General features: G+C 41.8%; 1 long non-coding RNA gene across 1 annotated transcript in view; it reads left to right on the plus strand.

The window, feature by feature from the left end:
• The first annotated feature begins 10040 nt into the window (after positions 1-10040).
• LOC115485251 (uncharacterized) overlaps positions 10041-16989 on the plus strand; it is a 38571-nt gene continuing 31622 nt past the window's right edge. Inside the window, exon 1 of the long non-coding RNA XR_007776952.1 lies at positions 10041-10111. This is a non-coding gene — a long non-coding RNA (uncharacterized LOC115485251). The remainder of the gene's footprint in view (positions 10112-16989) is intronic.

Raw genomic sequence — 16989 nt, forward strand, 5'->3', positions numbered from 1 at the left:
GACTCAAGTCTCCCTTTGAGGTCAAGCATATAATCTCTGTGCACAGTTATTGGGGAGATCAGCATAACTGTGTGTTCACAGTTCTTTACCTGGATTTCTTCTTGTGCATCAGCTAATGCTGTTCCTTGTTTTCCTGGCCTTCCCTGTAATTTGGGAAGAATAGTTCTTGTAGCTCTGGACTCTCTGGAGCTGTCTAAGGGAAATGCTGCATTGTAAGGGCAGTATTCAGGAATGTCTTCCACTTGGTGTCTGCCTGTTTGCCCACCTGTTTCATACAGGAGGTTGAAACCTGTTGTCAAGTGGTGTGGCATGAGCTGTGCATGACAGTCCACAAAGCTGGACTGTCCCAGGCTTTGTGCTAAGAGCTGTGAGGCTGAATGGTATCTTGGGAGCCCCAGCTGACTCTCTAGTTCACTTTTTCTCTAGGATGTGTTATGAATTGCTGGTGGCCTAAATGTGCAGGGAAGGTGAGGTGCACTGGCTGCCACGCTGGGGGCTTGGGAGAGAAAGAGAACAAAGCTCCTGCCCATTCCTCTCATTCTCTGATCACCTTCTCACACGTGAATGGAAAGTCAGTGGCACTCAGCTTGCTTGTCTCTGGTTATGGGGGTCACACAACTTGCACAGGCAGGTGTGTGTGTGTGTGTAAGGAAGGTTGTTCCTGTGTATCTCTAAAGCCTTGCTTGGCTCTGTCAATCATATTCTTGTGCCTAACTTGGGTTAAAAAGCAAGCCCCATGATGTCTGTGGTACTTCAGTGACAAATGTTACATTTTTCTTAGTATCACATACTTCTGTTGAGATGACTGGAGCACCACCCTTGACAATGATGAATTATTTACAGCAGACCGACAGCCATTTATCCTGTGGTACCATCTGCCATAAAGATCACATTTTTGTCTTAGCAGTTTTCTCCCTTTGTTATTCTTTGAAAGAGTATCTGAAGATGTGGAGATGTGGAGGCAGTGAGGAATGGATAACCACCTCTGGGCCATGGTTTCAGCGGTGTGTTCAGATGCTTCTGGACAACAGTGTTAAAGGTTAAATGCTCTTGGCATTTGATTGGGAAAACTCTAGCAAAGGTGAAGTGAATGATACAAGCCTAGCATGAGCTTTAACTGTTTAGGATGTTTCCCATGTGCATCCTTTGCTGGTCTCCTTGGTATAAGGGTCATGGTGTGGGCAAGGAGGAGGTGTGACTGGAGCAGAACTGGCAGATGGTCCCTTGAAGGTCGTTTCTTGTTGCTATCTCCTGTAGTGCTGCCATATGCTGTGCAGGGGGATGTTTCCTTCCTCTTCATGGAGTGTAAACTCATCAAAACAGCAAGTGCAGCATGCCATCAACCCTCAGCTCTTGAAGTTTCTGAATAGGTCTGTGGCTTTAAGACATTTTTAGTTTGTTGTCAAAGAGTAAATAGAGCAAGAATTTTTGAAAAGAAATTTTTTAAATCTGTCCATTGTAAAGGTGGAGGCTTTCTTTTAATGATTTAACACTTTTCTCCTGAAATTGTCTTTCTGCTTATGAGAATTTTTATTTTTATTTTTTTCCCCTAAGATCTTTCTTGTAATCTGTGAACAACCAGAACATGGACAGTACTATGTAAGAATTTTGGAAGGATTAAATGTTACCACTGCCTCTGGAATCATAGTCACTCCTCTCAGCTGCTGGTAACAGCACAAATTTCCAACAGAAAATATCTGAAAAAAACAGCCACACCAGCTGGGGGTTAAAAAGTGCATCAAACATTGTTGGTTATGTCTTGAATTAAGTTAGTATTTCTGAGCTGCTTGTGCAAATTTAAGTCCATTTCATAGAGGAGTCTTTCTAAAACTGGGAATGAAAGCACATGCAAACCGTTGTTGCTCCATATAGAACATGATCTTTAGATAATCTGTTCCCCTCTTCTTTTTCTTTTGTTAGTTGTGATTAATAACATCAAGAGTTGTTTATCCTGAAAGAATAGACAAAGGTATAAATGAGTTTGTAGAGGTACAAATCCTGGTATAATCTTTCAAGGAAATTTATTATGAAACCAAAAGGCAGCAAGTCTAAATAAAGCAGAAGAATCAGGATGTCTTTGCCCATTCAAATGATTTGAAACCTTTTAGAAAGGGCTTGACTATCTTAGTGTTAGGCCACCTTATGCCACTGGAATTAGTGTTTAATATTACTCAGTTATCAGAGCTGCCTATGAGTGGGTTGGCCCAGACAATAACTATAATCCTGAACTTTACAGCTCTGAAGTGACTCAATCAGCTGACCTAGAACTAAGGTAAAGACCCAAGAGTTTCTTGTAGCCAGGCCACCAAGGCTCAGAGTGATATTACTTTGCTTTACTTTGCTCTTCTCTTTAGCTCCTTAGGCTTCATGGACATATGTGTGTCCGTCTGTTTACAGTTTGCTGTTAAAGCTGTTTTTGAACACAGTACTTAATGAGGTGAATAGCAAGAGGTGGGTTTAGGATTGTAGGGACTGCACATGAAGTTAAAAAATCAGTTGGCAAAGAGTGATATTTGATATTTAAAGCTGCAATATTTATTTGTGGGTTGTAATTAAAAACTAAAGAATTACAGAATCAGTTACATTGGAAAAGACCTCTGAGATTATCGATAGAGTCCAACCTATGACCGAACACCACCATGTTAACTAGACCCTGGCACTGAGTACCACGGCCAGCCTTTCCTAAAACACCTCCAGGGATAGTGACTGCCCCCTCCCTGAGCAGAGCATTCCAAACTCTAATCACCTTGTCTGTGAAGAAATTCTTCCTAATGTCCAACCTAAACCTCCCCTGGCACACCTTAATCCTGTGTCCTCTTGTCCTGTCACTGATTGCCTGGTAGAAGAGACTGATCCCCACCCGGCTACAGCCTCCTTTCAGGCAGTTGTAGAGGGTGACAAAGTCCCCCCTGAGCCCCCTTTTCTCCAGACTAAACACCCCCAGCTCTCTCTGACACTCCCCATCTGACTTGTGCCCCTCAGCCCTCCCCATCTTTGTTGCCCTTCTCTGGACACACTCCAGCCCCTCAATGTCTTTGTTGTGGTGAGGGGCTCAGAACTGAACACACCACTGGAGGTGTGGCCTCACCAGAGCCGAGCACAGGTGAAGAATGACTTCCCTGGCCCTGCTGGCCACACAATTGCTGACACAGGCCAGGATGCTGCTGGCCTTTTGGCCCCCTGAGCACACTTTAGCCCATTGTTTAGCCCATGTTCGGCCGCTTTCAACCAGCACCCTCAGGTCCTTTTCCGCCAGGCGGCTTTCCAGCCACTTTGTCTCCTACAGTGTTGCATGAGGCTCTTGTGGCCAACTGTACAACCTGCTACTTGGTTTGGTGACCCTCATGCTTTTGGTCCCAGCCCATCCATCCAGCCTATCCAGATCCCCCCTTCAGGGCCCTCCTACCTTACAACAGATCAACACTCCCACCCGTCTTGGTGATACCTGCAAATCTGCTAAAAGTACAATCAATCCCCTCATCCAGATTATCAATAAAGACATTAAGCAGGACATATATAAGCAGAAATCCTGACAGTGTATGCAGTTATGCAATTTCTCTTAACATCAAATGCTTAGAATTAATTTACTGTATGTGTAAATGTTGATCCAGTAACGGATATCATCCCATTGTACCCAATTACTAACTTTGTTAAATACCTGCATTTTCTGAGGGAGTAGTGGTGGTGGTGTATTTAACAAGCTACATAATTTATGTTGCTGAACTGACCCTTTATCTGTCTTAGTAGTCCAAATAGCATATCCAAAGTTCATCCAGCTTCCTTGATCACCTCTGCCTCTGCAGCAAGGCAATACTTTTGTACCCTGGTAAGTTCAGACATGTGGAAACTGCAATGCTTAAAGGAAAAGAATGATCATAATAAATTTTGCTTTCTTTATCCTTTGACGTTGAAAGATGACTACCACACTGACTTGAAGGTATGGAAATTTAAAAATCATGGTCTGACTTGTGTTTGTTTCATTCTCTTCTCTAGAATGGAAATTTGAAACACCAGTGTGTTTTCATTCCTGACCACTGAAAATACAACTTTTGCTACTCCTTCTGACATGGCTTATTGTAGTGTTCTTGTTGAGAAGAAAAGTGATCTTCTTATGAAGAAAATATGGTATGATATGGCCTGGCCTTCCTCTCTTTAGGGAAGAGGATTGTAGCCAATAGTCTCAGATGTGTTGCTGGGCTTTCCATAGGTCTCAGAAATTTTGTTATTTGGTGGAAGCAAGTCTTGTGTTTAATTCGGTTGAGGTTGTTTTAGTAGTATAATTGGCATAGTGCTGGGGAAGGATTTTGGAAATATTCAGGACAGCCAGGTACAAAGTGATGTGCAGGAAGCTAGGGAGATGCAATTCATCTTCAGGAGAAACACAGCTTCTCTGGCTGAGTGCATTGATGGAGCATCTCAGTGTGAAAAGGGCACCTGTAGCACCTGCTCCCCATGCCCATCTTCCACAGCAGCCAATTACTTCACTAAGAGTAAGTCTTTGTGTTAATGGGAGTGTATGACAATGTAATGTGACTTTTGGAAGCATTACAGCAAGTTCTGAATGATAGATGAAATGAAAAATCCCTGTCTGGTGAAGAGAAAGCATGTACTGCTCTGGATGATACACTGCCAACAGTTCTAACAAGAGGCTCCTTCACAGATTTTCCACCTCAATCAGCAATGCAGTTGCTGTCCCCTGAGCAAAATCTCTCCTCTACTCTTTTTTTTCTCTGTTCTGTGCAAGCAAAAAAATATTCTTCAGCTTTATAGCTTACCTACTGCCTAAAATATTTGATAATCTTTCTCTCCTTCCAGTTGTGACAGTCTCTGTGGGAAGCATCCTCTCCCCCAAATTCATTCAGCTTGTTCAAGTACTTTTACAGGAGTTTTACTCCATACACTGGGGAAGTGGGCCAGGCAAACCTGAATCAGTCATACAGTCAGTAATATAAGGCATCTGCTGATGTATAACATCAAGTTTGAGGAAAAGGTTAGCAAGAAAATAAACAATAAGGCCAAGTAAAGAGTAATCTCCTTTAAGATTTCTCACCTTTCAAGATCTTAAGATTTCTTAAGATTTTAGGTTAAGTTTAAAATTTCTGTTGCAACAAAAGGGTGTTTTTAATACATTCAAGCCCGGGCTGGTATATTTTGGCTTGGAGAACAGAGTAAGTCACATTTTGGAAAATAGTGATTTATGGATGGGCTTAGGTGGCATCACAGATAATTTCTTTAATTTTAATTTTTCCTCCTCTCTTGTGGCAAAAAAGGGATGGCCTGATCCATGAAAAAGAGAAACATTTAGTGCTGTTTGTAGGCTTCTTCATCAGGTGATGTGTCCTGTTCTGTCTAAGCTGGGCTATAATGTGAGTTAAGGACTAGAAAACAAACATCAGGATGAGGGGTGTCAAGAATTCAGAGCATTCAGGTAATTTGAGAGCAGGGCGAGAGGTCAGCCTGAAGAAGACACCTGACAGCAGAGGCTTTTCCACCTGGCTGACAGAAGCTGAAGTTCAGCTAATAGTCTTGAAATAAGAAGCTGCTTTCTGGCTGCAAGGTCTCTAGATAATGAGAGCTCAAGGCTGGCCTGGACAGCTTGCCTTTCTCATCCTTTTCCTTAATGGGAAAGCATTCAACTCAAAAGCTCATAGACAGCAACTCCACATTAAGACAATTAACAGACCCGAATTTCTCTGAAGATGATCAGGGCAGATTTCTTTTCATCTCCTCCCTTGCGCAAGGAACGAAGGTTTCTGTAGGCAGCTTCTTTTCTTTGTTATGAACTGCTTTCCCCTGCAACACAAGAGATTGGCCAGAGCAGGAGATCTCTTTGTAGGTGGCACAGAGAGTGATTATGGATTGCCTTAAGTTGGTTTGAGAGGGAATTTTCTCTGGGTCAGGTTGGCAGGCTCTGTGGATCTTTCACCTCATATAGCATGAGGTGTGGGTTGTCTGCTAGGATCATTTGTGTACATCTCAGATGATTAATTCCTTGCCATTGCATGGCTTCCTCAGGTCTTGCCAACCCTGTGCCTGTAGCAGATAATTTTCTAAGCAGAGAAATGCTTTTCCCTCACTAAAGTCTTTGAGCGTCAACTAGATGTTTTGGTTAAAATTGATGGTCTGTGAATACACAGTAGGTGCATCCAGTATCCTTTTTGGCCTTAACTTTTAGGAAATGATATCTATATATGCTGTCTGATTGGTTAAGGCTGGGGTGGTTATTTAAGAAAGACCTCTTTTCTGTTCTGAAAAATGGCCTGACTCCCTTAGAGATCTTGTTCTGACAGCCTGAGAAAATCTTACTCCCCTAAAGAGCAGAAGTCCAGCTTGCTTTAATTTAATTTCAAACAACAGTGAACATAGACAGCTAAATGGTGCATTTCCATGTGTAAAAAACATGCAATTCTATAGACTGAGCCCAACTGAATGTCTGTACTGCCTGAAAGAACATCCTCTTCAATGAGATTTCTGACTCTGTGTAGAAACCACCAGTGCAAAAGTAAAGGTAAGTCATGTTAAGTGATGTTCTGATAGTTAAAGCAGCTCAACAGCCATCCTACAGTGACTTTTTCCATTTCAGTGAAGTCAAACTCAGGTATTCCTGACTTTGAATTCTTTTTTCAGAAAGCATTTAGCCCTTAAGTCTGTCTACTTCAGCAAAATAACAAATCCTGCCTTCAAAACACCGACTTTACAGCCTCAGGGGCCCTGTGATATACGTGACACAGAACCTGACCTTCTCTATGTTCAAGCAAGTATTTGTAAATGTTTATGTGCCTAGGATTGTGTAATGTAATATAATATAATGTGTATATTAAGAAATGTGTATTTTAAGAAAACTTTTGCTTCACTGGAGCTAGAATTTCACCATACAGGTATATACAGGTGTGCAAAAGCAATGCATGCATGAAATGTTAAGTCGAAGTTCCGCGATTTGTGAAATATGCAGCAGCACAACAGAAACAGACATCATATAAGCAGTGGTTTTGATAGTTGTCTTTCACATTATGACCAAAACCAGAGATATTTCAGAGGGTTTTTTTTTGTGGAGGGGCCTTTGCAGAAACACCGTAAGTAATCGAGATTCGCTCTGTGCATATCAGGAGAAACGGCACCACTTGCTCGTGTCTGGCTTCATCCTGCAAAGTGGAAAACAGCAGCAATTGTGTGACTCTATTCAAGTGCTGTCTGTTGTTCTACATCTTTCTTCTCTGCACCCCAAATTAAAAACTTTCAAATAAAAATAACTGCAAACCAGAATACTGTATTTCTAAGCTGAGCTGTCCTTAAAAATTTGAATGAGTCATTTCGATAACATTCACAATACCAGCAGCTCCAGGGCACTTTAGAGAATATGTTTCAGCACAGAGACATTTGAAACAAAAATTGTAATGTTCTAAATGGAATTAGATGAGCAAAACCGTGTCATACAGAGATGAAATATAAATAAGTGCTTTAGGCCCACTCCATGAAAAATGTATGTGCTTTTTTAAAAAGAATTTTTATTCTGCAATGGTTTAATTTCTGTAGAAAACAGTGGTTGGTTGTGCGTTGTTTTTGTTGTGTTTTCTTTTTTTCTTCCAAGAGCATTCTCCCAGAATGTGCTTTTGCCACTCCATAAAGCCTTCTTTCTACTAAATGTCTGTCTCTCTATTAAGCCCCCAAGGAACTGTGCAAGCCAAAGGCAGATGGAAACAATAGGCATTCCATGTTCAAATGTACAACCTACAGAAAGTTCATTTGTCAGTAGTCTGAGGAACACTTCCAAGGAGGCTGCTTCATAAACAACATCCACATGGGGCAGATCTGACTTGTGCTACCACTTTTCATGCACACATTCCATAAGAATTTAATAGGATGTTTATTCTTCAATTAATAGTTAAAGCAACATTTACAGAAGCATGTTCCAAATCCCAGTCTTATTTCTCCTTTCCTTCCCCTCACACCCTACATTTTAAATCTCTTCATCTTTTACATGCACTGACTACTTTACTTCTTTTTACTGAAGACTTATCCTAGCCCCTCCATTAAGAGCAAATCGGTCTCAGACTTCTTGAACTCTTTATTCTCTTAAGATTTTTGAACTCTATTTTTGTACCTGTTGGAGTTGAGCTCCACCTTTACTGGTGAGTATGCAAATCCCAACACAGTATCAGTCTTTTAGATATCAATAACTAATGCCAGTATTGTAGTGTTGAAAGTTATTCTAACCTTCTGACTCATGCCTGGAAGAGAGAAGTTACTCTGGTTGGTGCTGACTAGCAGACAGCATACCTGCTTTTTAAAGCTCTAATTACCTATGGTAAAGATTTGCCTTCTTTCCTTAGCTTTGTATTAATTAAGTATTTTTAATGTGATAAAGCTGCTGATTCTCTAAAGCTATGAAATCACTTTGGCTCCCATGGACTTCAACAGCTTCCCTGATCAAACCCCAGATTAGGGGCAAGGAAAACAGGGAAGACTTTGTTGATACCTGGATATAGGGACCCTGCTTTGAGTACCATCAATACCTGAACTTGTTCAGAAGTCATCCAGAGCTGAGACCAGCAGAGCTGAAAAGGCATCAGCCAGCTATTCTACCCAAGTACCTTCTGCCAAAATAGGCAGCTGATTCAGAGGGCTCTCATCATACAAATGGCAGTAACCACCTTCTATATTAGGCCAATTTGAATTTACCTAGGATACCCAAATCCTGTATCTGGTGCTTAAAAGAGTATGTAGTAGTTTCTGGTGCCAAAGCAAGATGATTAAATTGTGATATTAGAAAATTAGTCACCCACCAAATGCAAGAATCAGTTTTGATTCTGTGCCTAATCAATGGCCATGTATTGTTCTGTAAAATAACAAAGTGTTGGAAGGTGACTTGAAACCAGAGGTACATTACATATATTTCTATACATAATCGAGCACTAAAAAATGCATAACCAGTTCTTAGTCTCTGGACTTCAAAAATAGCATTTGCAAATAATAGATCTGAAAAAGTGAAAACCACCCCTGAAGAGCGGAAGCTACTCATTGGCAGCTTGCCATGTGCCAAAGAACATTGGAATTTCTGCCCAAGAGACATCCAATTCATCTGAATGAGACTTTGGATTTCCCCCTTTCCTGAGCTGCACAGAGGTGCAGTGGTGTGAATGAGCATGAAACCAATGGCATGTTAACAGCTTTGGGTAAGGTTTCTCCATGGAAGTACTTGCCTCAGACACCAAGGTCTCCAGTAAATTTTTGTCTGTTAGGACTATGGAAGTTGTTGGTTTTCCAGGGCATGACCAGTACGAGAAGAGAAGTTGCAGTCTGAGCCTTGTGTTGGGTGGAAGTGCAGAGTGGATGTGGTTTTTAAATGGATCCAGATCTCCTCACTGGAGCTGCTAAGTGTGTTTATGGCTGTCACAGGAGCTTTCACCTGCCCGGCCTGGTGCCAAAAGTCTCCATCTGCAAGGTGCTGGCAGTGTATGTGTTTCATTGCCCTCTGGTGGCGTGTCCACCGGAGCAGGAGGCTGCTGCTGGGCCCAGTTGCAGGAGTCTGTGCTACTGGTGCAAGAGAAGCAGGTGCTACAGGAAATGAAGAAAAATCCGGCAGGTATTGGTCAAGGCCTTATTTTTTAGGAATTGTTGTCTGCTGTTGCTTTAGTTTACTGCAAGAGTTGTAAAAGAAGAATAGTGGCCTAAAATCTGCTACCAGTTATCCCTGTGCAAATCCAGACTTCTGCTAGAGCCAGACTCAGCAGTCTAGATTTATACCTGTGCAAAAAAATTGGAAAGTGGCTTCAAAAGACAGGGAAACTTTTAAACTGTTTGACTTTTACAATTGCAAAGTTAGGAGTTTGCCCTTGCAGCACATAGAAATTTGCCTCTTAGAGCACAAGAAAGAAAAGAAAATTCTCAGTGATTATCCAAGTGTATTTAGTACTGTATGGTCTCTGAAGCCAATATTCAAGTAGGCTGAATCCAGAACCTCTTGGGTAATAGTCATCATCTGGACTCTGAGACCAGGCACCTCACCACCAAAGTGCCACAGCCTTAAATCACCTGCAGCCCTGGACACCTTACACTGGATTCCAGCAGATGAGGTCATCGGCTTCCTTCAGTTGTGCTGGTGCTAGTACAGGTAACCTACATTTACAGCTGTGGATCTGCTGTCTGAGGTGTGGGAGAATAAGAGCATTAGACTGTAAAACATTCCTTTTTCATTCTTGGTAGAAGTGGTTCTGAGGAGAAAAATCTTCTGAAAAGAAGTGACAGTCCAGGAATCAGATACTGCAGTTTCTGTTTAGGTCGGGTCGTTGACTTCAGTGGCTGCCTGCATAATGTATACATTATGGATCATTTGCATGTCTGTGGTATTTTTATAGGTGGGGAAGAAGTCAAATCTATTCAAGTGTGCTTCCAGGAATAGTTCTTTGCAACCCATGGCAAAAGCATGGTAGGAAGTAATCCAGAGAAACCACGGTTTTTCCATTTATGCTGCAAGATTTTTGTCTCCCCAAGGTTATCTGTTAGCAGAAAGAAGTCCAGACCAGGAGAGGCAATGGAGAATTTTCTCTGTGGATTGTTTGTATCTCAGCTGCTTTTACTTGCATTTGTCATGGAATATATTAAAGTAGTCATATTGCAGAGTCCACACAGCATGTCAGCTTTGAGACAAGCGCTCTGAAATGTGCTCACAGATGATACATTGCACACTATGTCAATTGCATCTTTGTCATGAGATTCTGTTTTCTATTTATAGTTGAAATGAAACACTTGAGAAAATTTGAAACCAGAGCAATTTCACAGAAATCTCGCAAATTTTTCCTTATGTGTATATCAGTGAAAAGGCCCTCCTGTGCTATCTCTTAGCTCTGTGGGATTCCAACAATCAGCTTCTGAGATCAAAGTAGAATGCTCTCAAGATTGTGAAACTTATAATGTGCCCATGTAATCTAGCTGGTGTGCCTTTGGAGTATGTTCCCTTTTAAACATGAAGGAGAAAGAGCATGCAACCAGAGCAGAGTGCAAATGCATAAAAAAATTGACAGTTTTTGGGAATCAAAACCCATTATCTCCATAAGAGAAGAGATTATTTAGTCACTTTTTAGGCTTGTCATGCCAGTTTTGTTTGAAGCTGCCTGTGCAGTACTTTGCTTTTGTTTCAGCCTCTTTCTAGGATGATTCTTTTTCACTTGTCCATCTTAAACACATAATCTGCTGCAACGGAGTAGTGGGTAGCAAAAATTGAAAAAAGGTACTAGGTATGCTTTGCAGCTAGAAATGCTGATTTGCTCTCATTTGTTGTGATTTGTTTTTCTTTTTTCTCTGATTCCAGCAGCCTACTTTAGGAAAAGCATGTCTGGATAGCAGTAATGGTGCACTTTGATGGGACAAAAGCTCACACTGGCCTAGACAGGGCAGGATATCCTGTAATCTGCTGAATGAATATTTAAGTTAAGTAGGCCTTGTGATGGTTTCCTTCTACCTCGGGAACTCATATCTTCATGGACAGAAAGCACAAGGAAAGTTTCTCAGACAGAATCATCCAGGCAAGAATAGGTAAAATGTATGCAAGAGAGAGGAACAGGTCAAAATCCAATGTAAGGGATTCAAACAACAGCTTGCTTGAGAAAGAACTTGTATCTCTGCATGGTGAACAGAGCATTTGCCCAGGAGGATCCAGGATCCAGATCTCTGAACCCCACATCCTGGGGAAGCCTGGAGCAAAAGCAATTTACAGCTTCCTTACAGTTGTGGAAGTGGCTTTGTGTGTGATACCAGTGGAAGTGTTTTCATTTCTGTGGCCTTTGTGGCTTTCCCTTACTACTTCTGGGCTTCTCAAAGTATGCCTTCTACCCAGCTGTGCTTTGTTAAATCTAAGAGGAGATTTGACAGTTCCTGATTTGTGTGTGTGTGTGTACACATATCTCTATCTGATTTGAAAAGCAGGTCTAACTTGAACACTAGAATGGCCTGTGGACCTGAAGATATCAATACTTGTTCAAAACATGTGCTCCTACTTCTGACTCAGCTCTAAAACTGTAGGTTTAGAAGAGAGAGACCTTGGATTTGACTTCCCTTCAGCTCTCCAACCCCAGTCATCCATTGATCAGAGTGCCCTGATCTAGTTTAGAAGTGCAAATGTGGGGCAGTTACTGACAAAGAAACCATTGCAACATCAGTGTACCAATCTGGAAAGGTTAAGACACTCACTGAAACTCAGTTTGCCTAGAAAGGTGACTGACGGTATTTAGCAACATTTTTACAACTAGTGAGCCAATACCTTGTGCTCTGTCTTGCAAAATGGTGCAATAAGTGTCTTTAAAAATTGTCTTATGTGGGAAGACTTCTTTAAAAGCTACATAAAAAAAAAAATCCTGATGTTAATAAGATCACCAAGGAACACATAAAATCCCTTTTCCTTGGCGTCAGTACCATAAAAATAGTTTGGCCTTTTTTTATCATTTCTTTTCTCTCTTCCATCTCTCCTTACTCATTTCTGACTCTTTCCTTTTGTTCCTGTTCAATACACTTGCTCTATGCATTCTTTCATATTTTGGATGACCTTAGAAAGTGAACCTCCCACCTTGGCTCACTGGGCTTGCTCATGCTGCCAGTTTTCTGACAGCATTATGTTGAATCAGGCAGCTTCCTCCTCTGCAACAGGTCTGTCCTGTTTAACTAAATCTTTTCACCCAGAGCAGCAATAGTGTTTTGCTTAACTGGTGTGTTGGCAGAGATTACTGAAGGCATCTGTCTGGATGCTGATGTGATGTGCACTTGGGTCAGCATCTTTAACTTTTACTACATGGCTTTGTTGTTAGCTTGTTTCTTTAAGATACTTGATTGTTAAATTTGCAATCATGAAAAATAAGCTAACTAGCATCGGGCTCCAAAACTGTTGTGGGGGGAGGGTTACCCACTTGAAAACAAGCAAGAAGTCTTACAAATATTTGGACTGATTAATTCACCAGCTTTTCTTTTCAGAACTCCATTGTGCTAGAAAGCTATTCATTGACCAAGAGAGTACATTGTCCATTTAGTTACTGTTTTGTATCTTGTGTCAAACAAAAGACACTGCCTCCTACAACAGTAACAGCTGAATATTTTCACTGCTCATGCAGTTTCCTCTTCTAGCTGCTGGATCATCAAAAATTCTAATCAACTCTGATCTAACGCAACGTACTACATGGCATTCATCATCTGTTTTAGCCTTTAATGCACCATGCAGGTTTTAATCAAAGGTATGCAACCATTAGCAAAAAGAAAGACAAGAATTATGATGGTGTCCTCAGCAGAGCTCTTAAGCCAACATCACAGGCAGCAGATAACTTCACCTCCCCCTGCTGAGTGCAAACACAGGAGAATAAGATGGGTCTTTTTTTGAAATAATTACAGGAGAGCGCCGCTGAGGTTTCAGGGCCATGACTTCTGTTGTTTTCTCTCGCTATAACTGCTGAGACTTATTTGCTTGGCTTTCCTGAATATTGAAAACAAATGTTGGCACTTTAGCCTTAGTGTGGGGAGGCTGCTGGATCATCTCCTCAGTTCAGCCTATGCCTGTGTCTTCTGCTGTTGGCAGAGGGAGCCAAGGGCATTGGCAGTGACTGGCAGAAGAGCCCAGAGCCTTCCTTGTGGCAGACAGGCTTTGGGTCTCTCACCTCCTCCTAAGCAAACTCCATTAGTCACCTTTCCTCTTCTCCTTAAATGCAGGAGTGGCGATGTCACTGTTGGATCCTGGGTAGAATTAGATCCACGTGCAAGCAGCAAACTTATCCCACTTCTCCTGCTTTTGGCCTCTATTCCAGCCCCCCTTGCTTCCCTGCTTGTTTAACCAGAGACATCCATCCCTAACAGGGTTGCAAGCAGCCCCCTCCTGCTTTTGCCTGACTCATACTCACTAAACACCAGGGTTTCATTTGACTGTAAGGATACACATTCTGTATCATGTCAAGCAGTTTCTCCTCTTGCTTCCCCACCCACGCCAGCCCAGTAAATCAAAGCCAAGCAGCAGCCAGCCACTAGCATGGTGTCAGGTTTTGAATCCAGATTGGCATGGGGAACAGGCTCTGGTCCATACTGCAAAACTGTTTAATTTCTGCCTAACCGAGGAAAGGGTGAAAGTAGTCTTTTTTGGGAGGGGAGCAGGCTGTGGACACAGTAGTATGATCTTTCTCCTGCCATGTGAACTCATGAATGCCACCATGCTGGATGTGGCCCAGGTGAGGGTGGCAGACCTGACACTCCTTCACACGTCCTGAGCAATCCTATTGGATTTGAGGGTTCACTCCCCTAAGAAAACTGCTGCTTTCTCAGCCCTCCCCATTGCCCACTTCTTCCTTGGTTCGGGTATTGGCAGTGTGGTTTCAGGTCCTGGTTTAAGAATGTGTGACCTGTTCCAGCTTGTAGTGATGGCAACAGGGAACGAAGCTACGTATTATCCTTTGGCTGTGCCCCACCTAGCTGGTATGGGCAGAGTGGGGAGCTGGAATTTACCTGGGGAGCCACAATTTAACTGAGTGATCTGGAGGCTTTGGGCTTGTGAATCCATGCAAATGGTGTGTGGGTGAGATTCCTCCTCAGGCCAGCTGATGCAGGGTATGAACTTTGTACCTTGTGTTGACTTTGGGGCATGCAGGAGAATTTCCCCATGCTGTGGCAAATGCAGAGTACTTTCCGTGGGCTCAACTCCCCCTTATAAATCATTACCACTAGCTGGAGCTGGCTCTGGTCAGACATTAAAAATCAGATTTCTAATGTGTTGTCTGGGAGCCGATTCTGCTCGTGTGCTTTGTTCGTTGCGCAGCTGCCGGTGGGGGACAGGGCTCAGTAGGACTCAGTGTGTGCTTGCCTGCATCAGCTCCTGCGTTCAGCCTCCTGCCAGATGGAGGTCCCAGGCGTGCCTGGGCTTTCACACGAGCAGAAACCCAATGTAAATTGCTGGCTTTGATTTCCACATGGCCTTTAATGTGCAACATGTGCGTCTTTTAATGACCACCTCTGGCAAAAGCTTAATTTGGTTGGGGGTGAGAGAAATGGATGCTTTAAATCTACCTGTGCTTCCTGTGTCTGGCCTGTGCCCAGCTACGCATGGAGACAGAGATTTTCCACAGCAACAAACAGTGGGATTATATATATTATATATCCAATTTCCTACTTAACTAGGAAAAAAATAAACAAGTTTCTATTGTTTTAACCCAGACAGGTCATTAGCTTTACTCAATTTCCAAGTATTGGTTCATCATTGCAGTGTATTTTTACGAGTTCCAGAAGTGGATAATCAGCAGCACAGTGTTGTGAGGATCTGGTTCCAGGTCACAGACAAGTAATGAAAAAACAGCAGTCACTGAGGATTTGATTTACACACTGCAATGACTATGTGATAGCCCCTTTTGCAAGGAAGAAAGTGTCCCTCTGGAGACCTCATTCTAACCAGCAGCAAACATTTGAGCTCCCTGGTGCTTCAGATGTCAATTATACCAAAGCCTCTTATTGTATAATGCAGGTCTGTCATAATAATACTGTCTGAGGCAGCAATAATAATGCTGAATGAATTTTCAAACAGTGGAGATGGGAGGGGGAGGTTGATCAATACAGTACTAATGATGGCCTTGTCTTTCACTGAAATAATTGTGATAGGGTTTATAGCACTTCCTTCCCATACCATGCTGTGCAGCAGTGCTAGTTTACTACCTGCTGTTATTGCTTTTGTATAAAAAGGTGTTAAAAAGAAATGCCTGTCAAGTTTTAAGGCTGCGAGTCTTAATGCAGCAGGGTTGTTCTACCCAAGATGGTCTGAGGATATGAGAGGTGCAGCACTCACAGGGAGAAGTGAAATCTTTTATTAGACATCCTGACACAGTGAAGAATAAGGAAGCTTTTGGGCTCAGAAACCTGTAGTAAGGTCCCAATTTTTATAGGGGATTACTCATATTTTATTATAAAGGTGCCATTGGAAGGACAGATTTTTTTTTTTTTTTCAAGCGGACTAATTCTGCTTGCTTGGATATACAAAGATATCTGCTTTGAGAGGAAATGTGAATTCTTGAACACATAAGGGTACAAAAGAAAAGCTCTCTGGCACTCTAGGAATCTTTTCTATTTATATGATCCTATTTCTCACCTGATAATTATGGGGTTTTCTCTGTTACTCCACCATGTGCATAGCATGCATACTAAGACCTGCAGGACCTGTGGCAAGTCATATCCTCATGTGTTCCTGAATGTTGGGGGAGAAAGCAGAGAAAATCCTGTGAAGGAGGAGGAGGATAACAGTATATTGGAAATTTAATGTTGCAGGGGGGATGATGTTGTGTTGTTTTGTTTTGTTGTGTTTGATTTTGGTTTTTGTGGGTTATTAGGTTTTTTTTGGTTATACAATAAGTTCTAACATTTTCTGCAGCATTCCAGAGTTACTTCATTCCTCAATATGCTGGAATGATGAATTCCATACTTTTTTTGGTGAAGTGAGAGAAATTGAAAGAAAATATAGCCAGTCTAATGATAAAAATCCTCTCTGCTGAAGCTCTTCATTACAGTACTTTTCAGAACAGAAAAGACAAACTGCTTTTGCAGTGGCACAAGTCCAATCTCAAACTAGAATCAATTGCTTTGCCAACGCTGAACACAAAGGATGTTCATTGTTTGCAAACTGAATTTTTCTTAGTGTGTGTGCACAAAACCAATGATCATATTATTATTTTTTTCCTTTAGAGAAACCCCTGCAGTGAAAAAACTGCAGCTGATTCTGTGCTCCTCATCCTGGTTTGCAGGAAAGCTTCTTGCTTCACAGTGGGATTTCTTCATAATAGCTGCATGACAACAATATGCCAATATTTTGAAAAAAACAACATCCAAAGTTATAACGCGGCTGCTTATGTTAGCTACTCACTGTTGGGTTTTGGTTTTTTTTTTTCCTTGAGGAAATAAATTTGCTTTTGTTCATATTGTTTTGGTGCTCACCTTGCTATGTACAACCAACCTTTTTCTATGTCTGTCTCTCCTTCTCTATATATA

The sequence above is a fragment of the Serinus canaria genome, chromosome 2, assembly GCF_022539315.1.
Source record: "Serinus canaria isolate serCan28SL12 chromosome 2, serCan2020, whole genome shotgun sequence".
NCBI lineage: Eukaryota > Metazoa > Chordata > Aves > Passeriformes > Fringillidae > Serinus > Serinus canaria.